At 41.2% G+C, this 10103-nt stretch overlaps 1 pseudogene; it reads right to left on the bottom strand.

Annotated features, from left to right (window-relative positions):
• Positions 1 to 7961: 7961 nt before the first annotated feature.
• LOC148532143 (uncharacterized) lies at positions 7962 to 9485 on the bottom strand (annotated as a pseudogene).
• Positions 9486 to 10103: the final 618 nt, after the last annotated feature.

Below are 10103 nucleotides of genomic sequence, written 5' to 3'. Positions count from 1 at the left end.
GGGGGGTACAATACACATGGACACGATCACCCAAAGGCTTCATAGACAGCACCAGTACCTTCTCCCAGGCCTTACACGACTGTTTGCAATCTTTTCCACCTGCCAATGGATTTGTTCTAATACAATATGTAGATGATTTATTGTTGTGTTCTGATTCATTTATGTCATGTTTAAATGATGCTAAACTACTGTTGCTTCATCTCTCACAGACAGGACACAAGGTTGCTAAGGACAAATTACAGCCATGCCAGACTAAGGTTAAATACTTGGGACACTGCCTAACCCAGGGGCTATGACATCTGACTACTGACCGAATTCAGGCCATACAGACCATGACACTGCTGCAAAACCAACAGCAAATCCATACCTTCTTGGGAAAGTGTGGATACTGCAGAATGTGGATCCCAGGTTTTTCCATTTTTGGCTTTACCATTACGGGACTAAGGGCCTGATTCAGACCCACTCGTGAGTGTTGAGCACTCGCAAGCGGGTCGATGTAGTCCAAGTGCGCATGCGCATGACTGAGGCGGCTCTGTCATGCGCATGCGCGAGACCCAAATAATGGGTCTCGCACCAAAAGCGGCATGCTGTCAATGTTAATTGACAGCACGCCCCCTTTGGTGGGCATGTCAGGGGAGTGGCTGCCCAGGCAGAGGCATTCCCATGGGAATGCCTACCATCTGGAGCTTGCCCCACTGACATCACTAGTGATGTCAGTGGGAGTGCTTTTGGCTCTGATAGAGCGAAAAGCACTCCAGGGCTTGCGGCAGCGAGACCCTACTGCAGGATTTTGTTGCAAGCCCGATGGTCATGATTGTCTTGACCATTGCGACCATCATTTTGGCTGCTCACTGTAGCTGTTGGTGGTCACCCACAGCTATGCGAGTGGCAAGGAGGCTGCTCGAAGAAGTAAGAGTGTCTGACTCTGAGTCAGGGCCTAAGTCCGATCGTGTTGTACACACAGGGGAAACAGAGCAGGCTTTACTTAGCCTTATGGACAGTCTCACAAGAGCACGTGCAAATACCTGATTATGAAAAACCTTTTGAATTATATTGTATGTAAGCTGATGGTTGCACAGCAGGTGTCCTCACACAAAAACATGGTGATGCTAGTAGACCCGTTGCATACTACAGTGCACAATTGGACACTGTGGCAAGATCACTCCCAGCATGTTTAAGAAGTGTAGCAGCAACTGCTCTTTTGGTCAGTAAAAGTGAGGATGTAGTATTAGGCCATGATATGATTGTTTACACACCCCATGCTGTATCTGCTTTGCTGAATCCTGCCCAAACCAGACATGTTTACTCAGCTAGGTTCACTTAATGGGAACTAACTTTAATAGCACCTGCAAATATCACCATTAAACAGTGCAGTAAGTTAAACCCAGCAAGATATTTACCATATGTGTCTCAGGATGCACAAAGGGTGGAGAGAGGTGAGTTGCTGATTGAAGGTGAGTTTTGCAGGTATAGTGACACACGTTTCTATGGGGTATTTAAATCAGACCTTTACTGCTAGACCAGATATACTACACCACTAGCAAATGCAGATTTGACATTCTACATGGATGGGAGTTGTCATAGACAAACATACACAGGAGAATTATGCACAGGTTATGCCATTGTAAATTATTATGATGTTGTAGACGCCAAACCACTTGGGCCACCTCATTCAGCACAGGTGGCTGAACTGGTGGCATTAATGAAGCATGTGAACTGGCAGAAGGTAAGTCAGCTAACATCTGCACTAACTCCAGGTATGCCTTAAGGTAGCACATGATTTTGGGGCTCTATGGCATCTAAGAATTTTTATGACAGCAGCAGGTACACTAGTCGCACAGTCCCACCACACAAAAGGACTGTTGACAGCACTTCAGCTACCAAAAGAAGTAGCCATCATCAAATGTAAAGCTCATACAAGTGAAGAAAACCCAGTGTCACTGGGCAATAACAGGGCAGATGAAGCTGTCAAATGGGCAGCAGGTTTAAGAATTAACATGCCAGTTAGCCAAATGATGGTTTTTCAAACTATTGATACGCAGAAGTTAATTGAGATGAAAAAATTGTGTTCCATTCAGGAAAAGGCAGTCTGGAGATCAACGGGATGTGGACGGGAGTCCTCTGGACTCTGGGAATTTGGACAAGGTAAGCCGATGGCACCCAAGGCACACTACCCAAGCTTGGCTGAGGCAGCACACGATCTGACTCACCTGGGTAATCATGGTATGTGCAAGATGGTTAGGGCATATTGGTGTGCACCAGGTTTCTCTTCCCAAGCCAAAAAGAGGGCAATGTCCTGCTTGACATGCTTGAGGAAGAACATTGGAAAAACAAAACCAACCGAGCCTTCTCACATCCCTCTGACAGATGGACCTTTTCAGGTAATACAAATTGATTAAATCCAATTAGCACCCTGCAGGAACCTCAAGTATGTATTAGTTTGTACAGATGTGTTTTCTAACAGGGTAAAGGCATACCCAGCTGCCACTAATACTGCTGTTTTCACTGTTGAAAAGATTGTACAGGAGTTTGTATGCAGATAAGGCATCCCTAGAATTATTGAAAGTGATAGGGGTACTCATTTCACAGGTGATTTTTTCCAGAGCATGAGTAAGTTGATGGGTATTAATAGTAAACTCCACACCCCCTATCGACCACAGGCCAGTATGAAGGTGGAGAGAGTGAACGGCACTATTAACAACAAACTAAGTAAGATCATTGCAGAAACTGGACTGGGGTGGCCAGAAGCCTTACCTCTAGTCCTTCATAGCATCAGGACAACTCTTACACCCCCTTTCAATTGTTCCCCCTTTGAAGTACTGTTTGGTAGACAACCTCATTTGATTGTAAGTCCACAGGAAGATTTGAAGAGTAACAATGAGGTTACTGTAAAGTATTTTATAACAATGAGTAAACAGTTGAAATAGCAGCAGAAACTGAAATTGCTGTCATCTGATATGCCAGAAACAAACTGTCATAATGTTGAACATGGAGAATTTGTTATGATCAGAAATTTCTTGCATTCAGGCTGTCTGACAGATCAGTGGGAAGGTCCGTATCAAGTGTTGCTGATGAGTACAACTTCCTTGAAAGTAGCAGAGAGAGATACCATGGTCCATTCCACTCACTGCAGAAAGGTCAACCAACTGGTGGAGATACAAGGTGGAGTCGAGGCAGATAAAGTAGACCTGTCAAATGTGAGCCTGTTCCAGGAGAGTTAAAAGTTGTAGTGAGACACCTGAGTTAAAGAAATTTGTAGATCACTGTTCCACTGGAGTGGTGTTCTGGGGTTATGTTTGTGTCTTCTTCCGGAGTTTTCATCATCCTAGTTTGTTTCGGGATCTCTGGTTTCTGTGATGGAGGACAGATGACAGAAAGGGGAGGTGATGGTGATATCAATGGAGTAGAGTCGGGAGAAGAAGTGCTAAACCAATCGGGGGAGTATCTGACCAAACTCAGTACAGTAATTGCTAAAAGATATATTAGTCTGGACCCTCGGAGACAGTGTGAAGGTTTATCGTCTGAGGAATATTTTATTTGTGAGTTTTGTGGGTCCCTAGTTGATGAGAGATGCACCCAATGGTGCCAAACTAAATATAACCAGTATTGGGGTGGGTATCCTTTAGAGGATTATCATACCATGGTGGGCAAAGTTTTAAACCAGACTGACTGTTGAGTGTGCTCTCATGTGGCTTAGGGGAAATATAATGTAGGGTTAGTGCCATTTCCATTAAATGTCTCTGAGGTTTAAGAATTACAACAAGGGTAGATGCTGGATGAAAAATTCTTATGTCTAAACCACCACATTTTAAACTCCACCAGTACCAAGTAGATAGATCACTTTTGTGTTTGAACATCACCAACTTAAACAAACCAGGAAGTTGGGAGGTGACTGGGAATAACCAGACGATGACCTTCTCACTAAGAGCTGATAATGAACCTATAAATTTTAATATTTTATGCACAGTTAGATTAAGTGGGAGACACATCCGGTATCAGTATACATGTAGTGACACCAAAGAAATGGTTGGTAGGGTACCAGAAGGGTACTGTTTCATGGTTATACAACCAGAAATGTGTGTTAGTCAGATGGGAGAACCTGAGAGAAAATCATTTGCTAGGGAAATGTGTTTAATGATTATGATGCATTCTATTCCTTATGTTCTCCCCAATGATGTGTATTTTATATGTGGAAGGAAAGCGTATAAGTGGCTCTCTCCAAGTTCAGAAGGTTTATGTTACCTGGGAAAGGTACTCTCAGAGGTTTTGACCCTTACACATGGTGAAATGCTTGGTATTCATAAAAACACACCATCACCATATCTTCATACACAGTATGAACACAAAGACAAATGAAACATGATACCTGGTGATGTACAGTACATAAAGCCACACAGTTGATTAGTGAAACAACTGGCTTTCAACTTTTAGTAGCACTAGATCCCACCAGGATTGCTCAGGGTACTTTAAATTTTAGTTACATCCCAGATCTTGCTAAATTAATAGATAACATCACCAAGATGTATGATGACATGTTTAGGTATACAGGTAGAGAGTTACAGGCTTATAAGAAGGAACTTGAGCAACATAGGCTAGTGTTAAATTATTTAAAAGCTGTCACTGGAGGGTAATGTGTGACTCTGGCCACCAAATTTGGTGTCAAATGATGCACGTATATCACTAATAACACTAGTGACCCCAAGGAGGTGATAGACCGGAAGATGGATAAAATTCTGCAGCTGAAATGGGAATTTCGAAAGAACCTTAATGCTTCAGTGGCTGAAGTAGAGGAAAAGGTAGAAAAGTGGTTCTCATGGTTGAACCCTGTAAAATGGTGTTCTGGTCTAGGAGAATGGGTCCAGGAAATGGTAGGTACTTATTGTCATCTTAGTAATTGGCTTATGTGTCAGGTGTGTTCCTAATGTGTTGAAGTGTGGAAAATGTAATGCTAAGGTAAACCAGGAGAATGAAATTATGATGGTGGTAAGCAATGATACTATGAATACCAAGGTAAATGAAGAACTGTATTACAATCCTGCACTAGAATGTACCATCAGATGATGTAAAGATTTAGCCATGCATGAAATGTATTATTAAATGTTATTTTAAACATCCTAAATAATGTAAGTCCCTATCCCCTTTAAGACTTCCTTTTTTTAGGTTAGGTGCATCCCCACATCTTTCCTATGATCTTCCAAGATCCGCGGAGTGCATAAAAGGGTAGTTTTATGTTGCTCCCTGGGACACATTATTGATGGTTTAATGACCACATTGTGCCATCCCATAACATAACTTTAAATAATATTTCTTAGTGTATGACTGAATAAGCTTTAAGACCAGAGTGTGATAACTATTGCTTGCTATCAAATTGTGGTCTGTCGAAGCTGGATGATTGGCTGAGATCAGATCTTTGAAAAATATCTGTAGATGCCATGTTTGTGTTGTCTGCACGACGCCATCTGGCGTAGTCAGTATAATATCATTGTGCACTGCGCTATTTTAGCGTTGTGTACATCTGCCATGTTATTGCACACTATTAAAGTCTTTACATAATAAATGTGCATGAATACACATACATATTTAAAGACTTTATATATTCAGTGCTTACAGACAAGTCTTGTGGACATGTCTGGAACTAGTAATTGGAATACACAAAGATAATGTAAGGTGCACACAAGTGGTTTAACTGAACCATTGTCTTTAAGTCTGTCATTATATACCTAAACGAACTTGCATTTACATTTCCAAGTAGGCTGGAGAGGCCTTTGATTACATTGTGATTCCATCAAGTGTCTGATTGCCATCTCTGATAACTTAGGGTCTCATTCAGACCCGCTCATGAGCGCAGGATGCTTGCAAGTAGGTCAATGGTACCAAAATGCGCATGCGCACGATGGAGGGAGCTCCGTCGTGCGCATGCGTGAGACCTGGATTACAACAGCCAAGCTGTCGCTCCGGGTCTCGCACCAAAGGGGGCGTGCTGTCGATGGTGATTGACAGCACGCCCCCTTCGGTGGGCGTGCCGGGTGCATGGCAGCCAGATGGAGGCATTCCCATGGGAACGCCTACCGTCAGGGGCTGGCCCCACTGACATCACTAATGATGTCAGTGGGAGTGATTTTGGCTCTGAAAGAGCCAAAATCATTCCAGGGCTTGTGGCAGCAAGATCCTACCACAGGGTCTCATTGCAAGACCGATGGTTACGATGGTCTTGACCATCGCTACCATCATCATGGATGCTCGATTAAGCTGTGGGTAGTAACCCACAGCTATGCGAGCGTCCAAAAGGCTGCTCCAAATTTAAATAGGCTGGCCCTGATTCAGAGCGAGCGCTCTGGTCAGAGCGTCCAGCTCTGAATCAGGGCCTTAGTTCAGACAGAAGTAATAATAAAACCAGTTACTGTTTAAAGCTCTCTCTCTCTCTCTCTCTCTCTCTATATATATATATATATATATATTTAACAATCCCATGTGTATCCACAATGTGTGCACACATATACATAGTTGCTATTGTAAATTAAAAAATAAACACACAGTGCATGTTTTGTGCTGTACACAACCCCTGCATATAGCGCACCATTTACGCTGCATGAAGACACACAACGCATACTTATATATAATCATAAATATACACGCACTCATAAAAGGTTCCTGCACATTATGGTTTACATTAAAGTTATTAATTATGATGTCAAATGTATGTATTTGATATATAAGGTTTAGTACATTTTAAGCAGACCATGTTTGGTACCATTCTAAACCACTGTCTATTTGCAGATCTTTGGTTCCATCGGCAAGGAGATCGCAACATGCGTCTGCAAGCTATGGATTATAGAGCATTAGATGTTAGATTGTACTTTGTATGTAGTGTCTATTGATTTGTTAAAACACACACAATGAGCCATTGGATGGCTGAACTACCATTGTTCAAACAGACCTATGAACTGTATCGTAAGAACCAAGAGCAAGAACCAATGGGATTATGCCAACTCATTTCTATTGTACTGTTCACTCTCTGTAGGGTATATATTGAAGCGCTCTAAGTACAGTAGTCAGTCATCATATTCTTTCTTTTGACGGAGGCTTCACTTTTGATGTTGGGAAATCTGGATCCAGAGCGCTTGCATATGTATCGACTGTACCTTTGAATGTATAATCTTTTGCGCTAAATTGTATTTAGATCAAGGCATGTAATTAATTATTTTTTAATGTGAATAATAACTTTTTGTGCTTTGGAACCACACTCAAAGTCTGGTAAGCAATTATTTCTTGTGCGACTTGCAAAACTAAATAACAACATTTGGGTTTAAAGATTTTTAGGTATTAATAGATGCAAAGTAGCATCCTAGTAACACATCATCAGACCATAGACGACTATATCGTCAGATAATAATAATTGTACAGCTATCATATCCAATTATTTGACTTTGAAAGTCCACCCTTTGAAAGCAAACATAAAACTATCACATTCTTTTCTTAACCTACTTAGTCATGCATAATAAATTATTATTCAATGTTCTAAATGGTATGACACAACTTGGTCATTGAACCGTCAATAATGCACTTCCAGGAAGGGTAAAACAACCCTTATATGCACTCAGTGGATCTGTAGGGGACCATTGGTGGGATGTGGGACCTCATCAAACCTGTAAAGGAAGTTTGGGGGTATTAAAACTACATTATCTATGATGTTTAATGAAACATTTAGAATATTTTATCATACATGACCAAGTCTACTTCACATGTTATTATCTGATGGTACATTCAATTTCAGGATTGTAATGCACCACCACCACTCACCACCATTTGGATTTTCTTTTCACGATTTAGCTTGGTGGTACATTTTCCAAACTTTAACACATTAAGAACACATCTGACTCTTAAACCAATTACTAAGATGGCAACAAGTATAAGAATAATGAGCTGACCTGCACTAGCAATCATTTCCTGGGCCCACTGCCCTAGACCAGAGAACCATTTACAGGGTTTAACCACGAGAACCATTCCTCTACCTTTACCTCAGTCTCGTACAAGGAGGTATTATAGTCCTTCCAAAATTCCCATTTCAGTTGTAGGATTTCATTCATTCTCCGGTCAATCACCTCTTTGGGGTCATTATTATTATTTGTGATGTATGTGCAACACTTGACACCAAATTGGGTGGCCAAAGTCACACAATATACACCAGTAATAGCTGTCAGGCATTTTAACACTAGCCTATGTTGTAACAATTCCTATTTATAAGCCTGTAGCTCTTTACCTGTATACCTGAAAGTGTCCTCATACATCTCGGTGATGTTGTCTATTAACTTGGCCAGGTCTTGAATTTATCTAAAATTTAGATTTCCCAGAGTGATCCTGGTGGGATCTAATGCTACCAAAATTTGGAAGCCAGTTGTTTCACTAATCAACTGTGTGGCTATATGTTCTTCACCAGGGATCATATTTCTTTTGTCATGATGTTCATTCTGCATGTGTATGTATGGGGGTGTTGTGGTTTTATGGATACCAATCATTTCATCATGTATAAGGGTCATTACCTCTGGGACCAATTTACCTATAAAACATAAACCCTTGGAACTCAGAAATAACCAAGAATATGCCCTTCTTCCAGAAATGTAGTATATATTATCTGGGAGGACATATGGTATATTATGATCCTGCACAATATTACATAAAGTTTTAACAAAACTACCTATGCCTATTGTCCTCATCTGTTCAAGACATGTTTCAGCCTGAATAACATTTTTACAATAACCCATAGGAACTTTTCCAATAGATACAACATTTGGTTTGTCCTTATGTCCTCATCCCTGGTGTTCATCACTAATGGTGTGGTGAGCCATTGTCTGATCCAATAAGTCTGCTTCCCAATTCTCCAGTCTTTCTATGTATGAAATGTTCAGACAAAGCAAAGACCGATCTATGGAGTATTGGTGCAGCTTTAAACTAGGGGACCTCATGATGTTATACTTACTGTCTATGGACCTATCTATCCTTAATTCAAGGACCACAGAGAAATTTAATGGGAATGGTACTAATCCTACATTATGTTGTCCATGAGGCACATGAGTGCACAACCAACATTCAGTCTGGTTTAAGACCTTACCCACTAAGGAATGGTAATCCTCTAAATGATGCTCACCCAAATGCAGGTTACTCTTGGACTGGAATCATTGAATGCATTTCTCATCAACTAGGGATCCACAGGGCTCACAAATACAGTATTCATCAGACAATAAACCCTCACACTGTCTCCGAGTTCCATAGCTAACAGATCTTTTAAAAATCCCTGAACTGAGTTTAACAATAGGTTGCCCTGATTGTTCTATTGCTATTTCCTCTGACTCCACTCTATCATCATCAATATTGACCTCCCTCTTTGTCATATGTCTTCCTTCACAGAAATAGGAAATTCTGAAACAAATAAGAATGAGAAGAACCCCGGATCGAGAATAAGAAACAGACACAGATCGCCACTCCATTGCTGGAATAGTAATCTGTACATGTCTATGGCTCAGGTGTTTTCACTACAGTCTTTAGTTCTCCTGGAACAGGCTCGCAATCAACAGGTCCACGTTATCTGTCTCGACTCCACCTTGTATCCCCTTCGGGTGGTTGATCTTTCTGCAGTGAGTATAATGGACCCAGGTATCTCTTTCTGCTACCTTCAAAGATGTGGTACTTGTCATCAACACCTGTTAAGGACTTTTCCACCGGTCTATCAAACAACCTGAGTGTAAGACAGTTTGTCTCTGGCATATCAGGTAACAACATTTTCAGTTTCTGTTGCTGTTGTTTCAACTGTCTACTCATTTTTATAAGATGTTGTACAGTAATCTCATTATTACTCTTCAAATCATCCTATGGACTTATAATCAAATGAGGTTGCTTTCCAAACAGTATCTGAAAGGGGGCAGATTAAGAGATCATGGAGTGGTTCTGATGCTATGGAGGATGAGCGGTAAGAGTTCTGCCCATCCTAATCCAGTTTCAGTCATGCGGTCGGTAGGGGGTGGGAAGTCTACTGTTGATTCCCATAAGCTTACACATGTTCTGGAAAACATAACTAGTGAAATGAGTACATCTATCAGATTCCTGAA

This window comes from Taudactylus pleione, unplaced genomic scaffold (assembly GCF_031769625.1).
Source record: "Taudactylus pleione unplaced genomic scaffold, aTauple2 ptg000083l, whole genome shotgun sequence".
NCBI classification, from domain to species: Eukaryota; Metazoa; Chordata; class Amphibia; order Anura; family Myobatrachidae; genus Taudactylus; species Taudactylus pleione.
This window is presented reverse-complemented; position numbering and strand designations above follow the sequence as displayed.